The following is a 14,287-nucleotide window of genomic DNA, read 5'->3' on the forward strand; positions in this document are numbered from 1 at the left end:
TAAATTAACGAGCCCAAAGGCGAGCGAGTATATTATATCCTCGAAACATCGCACTGAGAGTGAAACAAAGTTTCCATAGTATTTTACTAGATTTTATTATCTGGAACGGGTAATTTTCCCTGTACAAATACTCGGCTCTGTTCATTCGAGAGCCCCAGCGCGCGCTAAATTTGAATTCATGTTACGAACGGGCTACATAAACCAATTACGAAGCAGAGCCAATAGCGGGCGGCGGCACAAGGAGAATCGATAATTCACAATATGCCCGCTAGAGTGCAACACCATCGCCGCCGGTGCGCGCCCACACTACTCCTCCACGTTGCGCATCCACACTTACAACTTTGTACGGACGTCAAAAATTTTATTCGCTATTAATATATTATCACATGCATGCTTTTCACTATATACTTAAATAAAAATTAAAATGTACATTTTTCACCGATAAATAATTCCGTTTATTCACACTCATAATAATAAAATTTGATAAAACATATGCAATATAAATTAAGATATATTATAACAAATTATTATTGATGTTTGTAGTTGAAATGTGTAAAATTTATTTGTCACACAGATTTACAATTAACACCTACTTTACTCAAACTACGGTTAAAATATGAATATATTGGACGGCCGAACGCCCATACAAGGTCACATCGGGCATGCGCTTGTAGTCAGCTGCTGCTTAGCTTGCTGTTTCGTATCGCGCTTCTTGCCCGCTTTCAATGTTTTCTGTTTTATTTTGTTATTTCTGTGATGTAAACCAATTTTTTAACTAAAATTCTTGTATTTCGTTAATGTGAAATATATTGTGCCGTATAATAGTGGTGCTAGCAGACAGACTTCAGATAAAACAAGGTAAACGCCTTAATATTTTTGTTTGTCGTGAACATAACCTCTTCGACATCACATACGATGTTCATTTACAGCCATTTGGGTTTTAATGGGATCTGTTATGAGTTAATATTAGTCTCAATTGTGATCCAAAGATTAATTTGATACTTTTGAAACCATTTACAGTATTCAAAAAGATAAAAGAATTAGCAAATCCTACTGGTATTGTGACAGACAAGTTTATAAATCTGATAAAACTAAGCTTTGTTTTATAATAATAGCAGGACTTGTAGTGAATTCATATTCGCGTAGGATAATTTGTGGTAGCAAAATATTAACATAATGTGGTGCAAATGTTGACATGAAGTGAATCACCATGACAATGCCAGCTTGATAAAACAATGACGTTGTCTGAAAGTCCCGTAGGGGGCGTTAGTGAGCATTGAAATGTTTAGGCGGCAGGAAAATTTACCTTTAGCTCGTTTTAATTTTCATAAAAACAATTAAAATAATAATTCAATATACTTTTTAATAACATAATACAATATTTAAGTTTCTTCTTATAACTTGATTTAAATAATGCTTGTGTATCTACACAAAACTAGAATACTAACTTACAAAATAAGTTGTCGACAATTATGGTCTAATAAATATTAAAAGTTGTTGTTTTTCTGCTAAATAATAATCATACTAGCGTTTGACCAACCCTGATAAAGTGAAATAATAAATAATAACATAATAAAGAAGTATGGGGGTTTGTTATTGCGGATTCTCGCAAAAACTTACTACTGATACGGAACTTTACATTATGATAACTTATAGTTTTAGGGAGACGCAACTGTGCTGTATGTTTATATGTTGTATATTTTCATAGATATAGCTTTTAATATTCATATTCACGTAAATCTTCGTCCATGTTTTTTGGTGAGTTGTCAGCTTAGATGTAAAAGAAAACTATAAAATAAAAATTCCAAAAATTACGCGGTTTGATTACTTTTACGAAAAACGAAGGTTTTTTTTTAATTTATTGTTATGGGTTGATTCTATTGGTCACCACGAATGATATTCCGTCCGAGGAGGCTGGCGTTTCTGTTAAATTCCATAAGTTATGGGGTATCGTATATTTATCCTGCCCCTATTTTATCATGTTTTCCTGGGAACATTCAAATTTCAACGCTTACGTTAAGGGGAGAATTATGCACACACTTCCAATCAGTTCCTAAAAAAATATATTTAAGTATGGTTGTTTAGAATATCAGGACGAACGTAGGCAATGTTGTTTATATGTTGCACACTTTTAAAGTTACAGCTTGTTATGTCAACATAGAGAAAATTGTCGGTCCGATTGCTTTTCAAGCGAACGCTGCCAACGCTATAAAACATACGAAAACTTTGTATGTACAATTTGTAGAGTTTTATGTTTACGAAAAAATCCGGTACAGCGTAAATCTACATTTTACTAATAAGCTACAGTACCCGTCGAATTTGATGATTATTGAAAAAATGTGCAATTAAAAAACAATAAATAAATCAAACAAAAACATGGTTACGTAGTAGAAGAAGGATGACAAGAAAAAGAGTGTCATGCCGTATGCCGTCACGGCATACGAGTCGTCTTATCATCAACATGCGTCAATTTAACGACGTTCTGACGATAATTTATTTTTCACACAGTATGTTGAATTTTTACTAGAAGATATCGGATATACTAGTTTCAGAGATTGTCACAAATAGAGATATATGATAAATATTGTATTATTAGTCTAATATTTAAAAAATACCATAGGGGCGAAGAACGAGTAGCGGTACCTTCCAAGACAAGACTTGAGCAAAGCCCTCCCACCAACTAAAATAATCTATTGGTTACTATTAAATAAGCGTTATCTTGTTCTAGGAATGATAATGATAATTGACTTATTCATTTCATTTTATGCCTTAAGTAGAGGAGAAGTGGCACGAAAGAATAAAGTTTCGAAAGAGCCACTTGTATTATTTTGGTAGAGTTTATCAACGGATTGGTTTATAATTTAATATTTGAGTGGCAATACTAATTTCCCGTCACTCACAAACATTGGTAGTCCACCGGAACCAACAGACGGACGCCAACACAACGAGTCAAAGTTTTTGGTACTAAAAAGAAAGTATTGTACTTTATTCAACTTGTTTTTTGGTATTTCATTATAATCAACTATAGGTATATGGATTATAGATTGAGTTTGTGCATATATTTGGCCTTGCAGCTGCGTAAAAACTAAGCCGCAAAAGTTTTTAATTGTTGTTATTTGAGTATTTTTTTTAAAGAATTAGTTCTGAAAAAGCCGGGTGATTGGGCCTTGAAAGAGCTGGCTCTTTAATAACCGGCTCTTCCATAGCACTGCGTTTTAATTTTGTTAATAAAATATAAGTAATTCTTTTGCGTTATTCCTACAATTATACTTTATAAAACAGAACATAGGTTTCAGTGGCTCTTTCAATACCTATATGTTATGAAAGATCCAAAAACACATTTAAAAAAAAAAAAATATTCGTTGATTTTTCCGTAGTATTTAAGTTTTTTTCGTATTAAATAACGTTGTTTAATAAATGAATAATAATTGAATCAAAAAAGAGTAATCATTGCTTTTCTTAAAAGTATACTTTTTTGATCCGTTTAGTAAACTGGCTCTTTTATGCCATTGCTCCCCTACCAGATTTACATATTTCGTGGTCTTGATTTGACTAGAAAGTCCACGCGCTTTCCGACGTCGACTGGTCGAGTTTTCTTCGTCTGCTATTAAACAGTTTGGGTAATGTCTTGCCATGTCTTTATTTCTACGATAATGTTGCGAACACTACATTAACACAACCGGACCGGCCGAACGTTGTTCGAAGCACTTCAATTTTATGAAATTTGTGTCGTTACAGGTTTCACGTTGTTGATAAAGTAAACCATTCGCTGTAGATAAATATCGCATACTTGGTCAAAGTTTTGATTAGGATTTTTATAGAACACTTTTAGTATAGCGTCAACTCTATCCGTCACTCCCTTGATACAATGGCAGAAACGCTATTAGACGACATACCTCTAGTTATCAATGTACGAATGCTTGTTTTGGCGTTGTAATTCCATGTAAGAACATGTATGACATTGTGCGTTAATGACTCCTGAATATGAGTCAGATTTTGTTAAATGTGATCATAGTCACAAAGATCTAATGAAACATTTAGTCCAATCAAGGTGACATGTATGATCGGTATGTTTTTGTTTCCTCTGTACCTCAAACGCGATGGAGCAATAGAGCCTGACCACGACCTTAGTACCAAGAAATGTATATCTAGCTTCATGTTGGGAAATTAAAATTAAAAGAGATTGAAGCTAAAATAAATTCAATTTGTCAACGATGTGGCATCTGTTTCTAGGTAAAATTCATATAACTAATTGAAGTAACTATGTACTTTAATAGAATATATAGCACATCTATACAAAAAACGGACCGTTCATTTACTAAGTTTTTAGGTTATTTGCTTGTATTCTTTTTTTGTATTTATATATGGTGAACGGATTACCGAAGAGACCACCTGATGGTAAGTGATCACCACCATCCATAGACATTGGTGTAAGAAATATTAAATATTCCTTACATTGGCAATGCGCTACCAACCTTGGGATTCAAGACGTCATATGTCATGTCCCTTGTTCTTGTACTCACTCTTCAAACCGGAACACAACAATATTACGTAATACTGTTTAGTGCTAGAATAAGTGATTAGTGGGTGGTAATTACCAAGACGGATTCGCACAAAAGAATCAATTGCGGTCGGCTTTCTTAAAATCTTAACAAAGGCTAAAATACCTAAAATTGGTGATGTATACTTTAGACAGCTAAATCATACAAGACACCGTGGAATAATCAAACTAAATTTTCTTTAAGTTTTTATTTAACAATAAATATAGAAACCCTAACATTAATTTAAAGAGACATCTTCAAACGTACTTTAAGTAAATATTTATTTTGTATCTAAAGAAAAATCTTGAAGTTTGGAAGAGGACGCTTTTTAACATAGATCGATCTCGTGGAAGGTTACTTAAATACTTATAGGATAACGTAGCTTCGACAGCCGCCTAGACGTAAACATAGCCACATCGCCATACCCAAGTATGCGCCCGTTTCTGTATGTACGGTATTATTCAGTTCATGTTGAATGAGAAAATATATATTTGTCTATTTGCTAAATGTTTTTGTAAATCTAAACTGATTTTATTTCGTTGCACTAAATAGATCGATCTTAACGATTTTAATATAGGTACAATACGAGACTTAGAAAGTCTGAAATATTGTATAAAAATGACTGTACAGCAATAGCTCTACGAACAATCGTCGTTAATGGTTATTCGAAACATTAAGTGTACATGAGTGGCTGCATAACGTTAGCAAATGTCGACTTTTGTCCAAAATGTCCGTCTCGTCAGCCATATTCCGTTTAATGTCGCAATATTGTGAGCGTCGGCGGCCGGCCGCGGCCGGTCGCATGCATTTACATACATTAATGTGGACGTCGCACATGCATGCACCTCGCGTTGAATGTGTGTGCGTTGCGAATTAACTGTAATTGAGCTATTCGGACAGTGGCGTCCGTCGCTCTGGTGCCTCCATAGCTTGGCTATTTACCTTCTGCTCATCTACGGCGTATGATTATTTTCAATATTAAATTCGAAGATTACTTAACTTACAAACGAATTCCTTTTTCTTTTTTACCCTTGACCAACACACCTTTATTTAATTTTCCATACATTTAATTATTAAACACAAAACAATTAAGTTATAATAGGTACATTTTGAATTTTGAAATATTTACGCAATAACGCAATAAAAAAAAAATAGTTTTGGAATTAAAAAGTTTTGTATTTCGAATCGTGAAACTAATATTTTGGCATTAGTTTCACAATGCGAATAACTAACTAAATAAAGCGTTTAAGGATATTCATCTTCACCCCTTTCTCTAGAACAAACAGGAGCGTCGGAATTTTGTTATTAGCGTTACTGAGAGAATAGATACCGTTCCCGTCGCACACCTGACTGATTGATAGCACTTCTTTACACCACGGGTCGAGCTTGTAATCGAGCCATTAATAAACTTTACTACCCTCAAGTTGATCCTGCGGATTCGTTATCCTTAATGGACTGGCAAATGCTTCGGGCCGGTTTAAACAAGACTTCTAGTTATGATTTTTCAGCTTCGATATGAATGTTGAACATTGCTCTCGATACATTATATTGACCTTATTGCTTAGATTGATTGACACCAACGTATAAAGTTGATCCGACTTGACTTTAGAACGGGCGACTGACTACAAAGTTATATTTTGCCTCTCGACTTACTATTTTCCTATCTAAAGAACTTCAAATATAGAATTTATTCATAGTATATTTTACATATATGAGAAAAATTGTTACGATGACATTTATAAAATATGTATCTAAGCGATCGTGGAAGTTTTTTGTTGCCATTTTGGAGATTTACAAAGATTTTGTGCGTCTGTTATAGTTGTGGTACCTTCGGCCGGAAAGACATTTTCTCTCCGACTACGTAGATACGACAAGTTATTCTCCAAAAATATTCACCACATAAACAAGCTATATAGCTTATGTTCGCCACAAATCTATAAAGTATATTTTCAATCGGATTGTAGTATTTTAATCTGGAAAAAAGTCATATAAGAAAAATAAGTCGAGGTGAGTTTATAATGTTAGTAGGATATATTAAGTTAGTAGGTACCTACTAAGGAAAAACGTTTAAAACCGATTTTAATAAAAATTAAATTGATAAAAGCAAAAAATATCCTGCTTTTTCCTTTCACCAGTTCTTCATAGGTCTGAGCTCTTGGTATATTGTTGTTAAAGAAAAGATACTTATTAGATTTATTGAAATATTAAAAAAATCTTCAATTAATGCGTATTTTTAAATAAAAATTAATATTTTATATTAAATCATAGTTGTTATTAACATTTCAAATCTTATCAACATTTCCGGAAATAGAGTTGGAAATAATTTTATTTGGCTTCCAAATTATCTGACAGCGGGTCGAGCTAATGTCACCCGACGCTTGACAAAGCGACTGTTGGCACGGAGAGGCTTTGCGAGCTGCTATGTAAACAAAGAGGACAAAAAGGTTCCAACAAAAACTCATAGAAGTTTATTTAATTTACTTCCCAGAATAAAATTCACACTGAAACTGTTTGCAAGGATCTGTGGTAAAAGTACGAAGCCAACAGAAGGGACGGTCGCATAGTATCCTCATTTGGAATACGGCGATACAGTTTCAAAAATTAAAACACTGTATTAAACCATTATTGTATTACTAAAATAATAATTTAGTGCATTATTACGCAAAGAGTTTTAGTAAACAATGTAATTAACGTCTTTCTGCTTCTTAATTATTATGTTTGGAATATATAATTTATAAATTAAACAATATATGTTGAGGCTCCAATAGACAATCAAGAACGTAAGTAGTATGAGGCTAAAAAAATCTTTATTAATCTCTCCTCTCGACACGAGGAGCCTTTCTTGACAAATTGTAATCGCCGATGAAGCAAGAGCGGCATCGTAAAAAATACCAAGTCTACAATACGACCACGACAGGACTAAGAATACGAAGCTAACGTCGCATGAACCACGTAGGGCTAGCAGGCAAAGAGCACAATATGAAAAAATATTTTAACTAACTTATACGGTTTACAATTATAATATAAAAATAAGATTATTCTTCAACGAAGTTAACGGACAACTATTATAACGCAAAATAATCAGTTGACAAATTTCTATTCATTGTCATGTATTGCAATTGTACTAATTACCACGCCTAAATACAGCTAAATTTTCTTTACGTAAGATATTTAACGTACGTAACTAAATGATTTCGAGTTTTTTTTAAAATAAAAGAGCGATAACCCTATTCCTGGCCGATTCCTACCGCCCGCCCATGATTGAAAGTTGACATTGAGCGCGGGGTGGCGCCAGGTACGGCCCTCGCCTGCTATTTTTGACCCCGCGAACTATCGCGCTGGCGATCGGCCTTGCACAACTTACTGTTTTAATCGTATATAATGTGCCGCAATGATGCAGTTACATTCGGTTACAAAGAAAAGGTAATATGTTACGGACTTATAAACAAAGCTTTTAATTTTATATACATTGAAATATCGCAATTATTACATATATGTTTATATGATCGGATAGCAATGCGTAACTTGGTATAAGAGTATAAGTTAATTAAAATATTAACAGGAAACAATAGGAAACCATTACCAAGGTAGCGTCAATATCTTCATTTGAATAATATATTTAATATTTATTGTGACTCTGCTACAAATTTGGGCCTAAAGGATTAGTCATAAAAATGATGTGTCTGAAGGTTAGGTGCGCACGGTCGCGGTCGAGTACCTACGAATTGGGTCAACGACAATACAAAAGGTGTGGCGTCAGATAAGCGACGTATCCCGTCAACCAGCTGCCGTCCGACTCTTCTGAAACAAAGCCCAATAAAATATACCTTTTTTTATTTACGTACATTGCTTTTCTTTTACTGCAGAGCCAATGTATAGATAATCATTAGGCGTCGTTTACCCGGCGCTCTTTAATGTGTTTGCATGCTCGACAATTTGATACCACGCCTGTTTGTATTGTTGCCGTTTTGCCTTTCCGATTAGGGTCGCATTTAAGCTACATATTTATTAGAGCGTACGACACGACTTTCATTTTATACGGATAAAGCTACGGTTACGTATGTGACGTAAGAAATATAAATATATTTCATTACAGTTTATTCGATTACAGTATATTTGTTATAAACAGAATATACCTATGAATTTACTTTCAGGTGAAACTAAGTAAGTAGATATGTCGATGGCTATTTCGCTTAGAGCGTTTGCTACGGAAGGACATATCACTCATGACTCTGCCGTCTGTCTGCTTTTAGCAGAACGCTATGAGCTTCCGACCTGCCCTCCGACACAGACTCCATTACGTATCGACAATATAGCATACAAATTCTGGTACCGAATATGTTTACAATTCCGTATAAAATGACTTCAAAACATGCTAAACAATACTTTACTTAAAAGTTAACGTAATAAATATAAAACGAATATAGAACGTAACGTGAGAAATAAGGCTCCCTGATTACTCTGTAGTAAAATATTTACCTGGGTTACGAGGAGTTCGATTGCGGCCGTTCGTTTGTTTTATTTCCAATATACCGTTTTGTTTCCCCATAAAAGGATTAATTTGGTTTTATTTGTTATAATAACGAATAAAACGCAAATAAAGCGTCGATAGCGCAATGGTTTACGGGCCGCCAAGCGATGTAAAAAAGTAGCATGTTCGAGCCTGGTCCCTTGGACTATTATAGTCCTCACTCCTAGCAAAGGCTTTAAGGTTTATTGGAGGAGTAAATAGGAATATTAAAATTATTATAATGGGATATTGCTACTTTTCTAATATAAAAAAAAATTGCATAGTTAATATATAAGCAAATTTAAATAACACGGTTTGTTTTATTAAGTTTGTATCGTCATACATTTACATACAAGACGGACTTTCTTACATATATTACGTTTCGTTTAAGTTTTAAATAAAAATGAGCAACCATAAAATTGAGACCTTTAATTTATTTCGTCGCCAGATCTCGGCATCGCATTGGATCAATCGGTATTAATATGTTATAATTACAGATTTCCTATTTCTGTGCTTTATTTACTCTATATGACACGGTATTTATCGCGAAAAAATAATGTAGTTATAGGGGGTAGTTTATCACTTGTGAAGCAGGTCGACCGGCGGAGCTCGGTGACTTGCGCCGAGACTTAATGCGCCTCATCACGCGACTCCGACACGGCATTTGACAAATTTCAAACTACGTTTAAAACTCAGATTGGCGACCAAAGGTATCTCTAGCCTATACACATAAACAGAACATGTAATTATTTTATATTCATACGAAAATTTTAATCTAAAACTTTATTTAATAGATACCGTAACATCGAATCATCATAATACGTTTATTAATATGCCAAATTATCTCTAACTTGAAAATATTATACTTATATAAATATTAATGCTTGTTTTTGTCCGTATATGCGTTCACGCATCGTTAATACGATTAAGTTGAAATTTTGTACCGTTGTTGTTGGCGCTTGAGTATAGATTTCTGGTAACGAAGTATCAGTGTAATGTAGGGTGGCGCGCGAGTCGTGGGTATCCGATAATTTTGTACAAAGTAGAGGCATTGCAACGCATAATTAGCTCTCTAAAAAATCGAATTCAACAATGCTCAATAACGTAAATGTTCGACAAAATTATAATAGTAATATTTTTTATGGACTATAAAGAAAAAGAGTTTGTTTGAACGCGCCAATCTCATTTTCGATTCGGATTTTCTTTCAAATTTAACTGCTATCAGTGCAATTTGAAGATACGGTGTTCGAAAAAAAAAGCATCTTATAATATGTTTTAGTTCCACAAAGAACATGGGCTCTATAGTATATTTATATTTATACATTTTTGAGATATAGCTTATTATGTGAATATATGCGGAGAGAAAATTTTGCGCTGTTTTTAGTACGCCGCGTTTATTAAGCGAACACTGTAAAACATACACACAAAAAATGTAGATCTCCAAAATGTCAACAGCAAAACTGCTACTGCAAATATTTAATAGATAATAATTAATTAATAGTAAACATTTTTATGTTTTACAACTAAAGTTTAGTTAAATGCGTCGCTCAGTAATCATCCTCTGAAAAATAAAAAATAAATTAGCGATTACTTATAGAGCAGCTTTTTTGAGATGCAACAAGATGGGAAAAATGTGTTGGAAGATGTATTAGCCCAGTATATACGTGTATAGATCGCTTGTTTTGATACTATTTCTAATATATGTAATATATATGAATATATTATATATATAATATTTGGCCAGGTGAATGGTCATGTAGTTATTAAAAAAAGGCGTTATATCCTTATTTTACCCATCCGATGTCGCAACGGGTAGCTAATAATATTTTAAACAATTATTTTCTTGTTTTCAGACAAAGGCCTTCAATACCGAAACGTCTGTTAACAAATGTTTGGTTATGTAAAATGATTACGTTTTTCATTTTCTCAAACCATTGTAATACGTACTTGTTCATTTGATGTTTTGAAAAACATTTTTCACGCGGTATATTTGGGCAAATAGTTTTATGTCAGCCATTTCGACTTTTATTTTATTTTTCGTTTATTTTCCCTTGCGCGGCCGTAAAACGTACCTGGGCTCGCTCGCGGGGATAACGGAGCGGGCTCACGAAAAATTTATTATTGAGACCTTTTCGCCCGGGCTCCATCGACAGACATTGCGAAGGCGAAAGTTATGAATGACACATGTTTTGAAATATTACCTGCAGTGAACTGCTCCTCGAGAAGAAAATTTCATAGGATGAGAAGTTTATTTGTCGTGAAATATGTGGGAGTTTTATGAGAGTGGGACTTTTACAATGCTACGGATCAAGCAATTTCAGTGTTCGGTCTGTATTGCGTAGTAATAAGTCAGAAGGATAGCGAATAAAACGTGAGGTGAGACAAATTGGATGAGAAACTTTATTATTGTATCTATAGCCTCAGTTTCATTTATTTAACGAGAAGTTATTGCGAACAAGGTGTCTTCGAAGGCTAGGGTTCGTTATTTTATTACGTCATGACTTACTTTTATATTCACTCGTCGCAAGACCACTCCTAATCAGATATCTCGCGAATCAATTTGATATATTCCTTTGTTATATAATTTAATTTGGTAAATATTGATTTCGAGTTGGTGACAATTCGAGTTTATGATATAAACACTTTTTGTTGTTTTATAAATGTACTCTTAGATCATTCATGTTTCTAAATAATCAGTGTACATAACATTGACATTTGATTTATAATATTGATATTCCTTTTCTCTGAAGGCTATAAATTCATGTTTTCGTAATGACGAAATCATACTAACTAAGCATAGTAACATAAGTATGCAATTAAAGAACCTTATGTGTCGTTCTATGAAAGTTATATGGGATGTTTCGTTCAATCGGATAAAGTTCCCAAACTTGGAATAACAAACATAATTTTACCAAGTAAACTCAATTTATATATAAAGTACAGCGAGCTATTTGACGTAAATAACAATTTATCCCAAATGTCATTCGCCCGAGGGCTAACATAAACAACTTAGTCATCACCCGCCCAGCGATATGTTTCCCAGTGAAATTAGCGCCAACTTGCTTCGTCCCCGACCTCTGTTTTATTCAGGCACTTGGGAATCCGGTATAATGAAAAAAATGTTATGTGTTGTTTTTTTTTTTTGCCAATTTCGAAATTCGTACACCCGACCTTCTTGGGTGTCATATTAACATTTACTCATATTTATTAACTTCTACATATGGCTCGCAAAAAATAACAAGTGACTTTAAATAATCCTTTAATAGAAATGTACCCTAAGTAACATAATCAGGATAACGATGAGGATTACAATGAAACGGATCGCATCCGTTTAATCGTGAAATCATCCTTTCTAGATAAACCTGCTTTTTATGTTCGATTGACTGTTTTTATCGTAAGTTATTTTCGTGCAAAGCTTATGTCAAACTCACGAAAATAAAAACGTTAATAGTAGATTTTGATGTTAGTAATTAATAATTGAAACCTGCCACAATTGTGTTAAACAGAAAGCATAATTAACGTATAGAGTGGACAATCGTCGCTTTTCCGGCGCCATCGCTGTGAGTCATAGTCGATCGACGCGCGGTTCGCGGAATTCGCTAACCCTCTACACAACAGAGGGGGTGCCTTCGCTAATGACTGTCGGACAACGTCGCCGCGCCGCCGCCGCCTCCGCCATCGACGCACCGTCCGAATGCAATCAGAGCAGCGTGCAAAATTACACCCTCAAAACTATTACATTTAAACTCTTAATTCCTTAGTCCCTAGCGCCATTTTGCAATTCAGTGCGTGTTTATATGCAGCCTTTCAATCGGCACTGTTATTTTGATAAATATGCATGAACTAGCGAAACCGGCTGCGCGGGTAACATAAAACGCCATCGTGAAAATTTAATATCATTTCCTGGCAGTCCGCGTAATGAGTCATATCCGCCGAAGGGTTAATTTTTTTGCGATATCGCTACACTAAATCTTCAATTTCATATATTTTGGGAATTAAAAAATAAACACGTAGGGTTCACGAACGATAATTATTATTACACAATGTTTTAGTTTAACACCTTTAAATTGTTTAAAATAAGTCTTCTAAATCAACACGTAGAACCAGTTCATACCAAACGTTTTGTAATTTGTATATATTTTTTTACTTACACAAAGATCAACAAACAGTAGTTAATTGATAGAGAATTAGTTGGATTGGATTATAGTATTTATTGTATCAATTAATGGAATTGGATTTTCGCTATTTAAACATTTACTGCGAGTAATTACTGGTTTTGATTGTCTTTTTTATAATGCAATATAATTATTTATTTTTACTCGGAAATCAGAGTAATTAACATCATTCGATAAATTGATCTCCTCATTGCATATTCTAATAAAACTATAAATTTATAAATAACGGTATTTAATTAAATAAGCTTTTAATGTTTGTTTTCCGTGTTTTGGCAAAAGTAAAGTGGCCTCTCTTTTTCGAGGACAATGTTTGCAGTTTATTCCACCAAGGTGTTCCACTGCGGGTTGGTGGATATAATTATAACTTTCCTTAACCTCCTTTACTCACCTTAGAATACGGCACACAAAACGACTTCAATATAAAAACAAGCTGATAAAATTTGCCAATAATTGAATCAGATTGTTATAAATAATGTCAAACACTGTCGATTTCTTTGTTAGCTCTTTGACCTTCTACAAAAATACATTCGATGAAGTCAAATGACAGGCATTTTAGGTACATTCACTTTGCAAGCTACCTTGGCCCACGCAAGGTAATTCAGTGATATTATAACGTTCTATCCACCAATGACGCCTTCGAAAGTACCTAGTACTTATTCAAGCAAATCCGGTTCGACTTGAAGTGCCAAACGCAACATTTTTATCGAGGCTCCAATTAAAAAAAACCTATTATATACATTTTTTTTATTTCCTAAATTTCCATTATCCTTTCAGATGATGAACGTGGAACTACCTATTTTTAAAGTAAAAACAGAATGAGCTCATTTATCATTTAATATTTAATATCTTGAATGTGTACCTAATTTCCTGTGTTAGCATAAGACGAACTTCCTCAAGACTACTTTTGGTTATGTGTGTGTTACTACTGCAGTCGATGTTAACACTTTATTTAATTTTGATCTTACGGATAGGTATTAATTTTGCTCAAAAATATTTTAAGCTTTGATATTAAAAAAACATGCGAGTAGTCAGTAAAACTAACTACACATGTCCAATACGCT

At 33.9% G+C, this 14,287-nt stretch overlaps 1 protein-coding gene across 1 annotated transcript in view; it reads left to right on the forward strand.

Annotated features, from left to right (window-relative positions):
* The first annotated feature begins 701 nt into the window (after nucleotides 1-701).
* LOC125076826 (muscleblind-like protein 3) overlaps nucleotides 702-14,287 on the forward strand; it is a 103,789-nt gene continuing 90,203 nt past the window's right edge. The window contains exon 1 of the mRNA XM_047688521.1: nucleotides 702-858. The gene's annotated coding sequence lies outside the window, so the exon portion shown is untranslated. The remainder of the gene's footprint in view (nucleotides 859-14,287) is intronic.

This window comes from Vanessa atalanta, chromosome 3 (genome assembly GCF_905147765.1).
Source record: "Vanessa atalanta chromosome 3, ilVanAtal1.2, whole genome shotgun sequence".
Lineage (NCBI taxonomy): Eukaryota > Metazoa > Arthropoda > Insecta > Lepidoptera > Nymphalidae > Vanessa > Vanessa atalanta.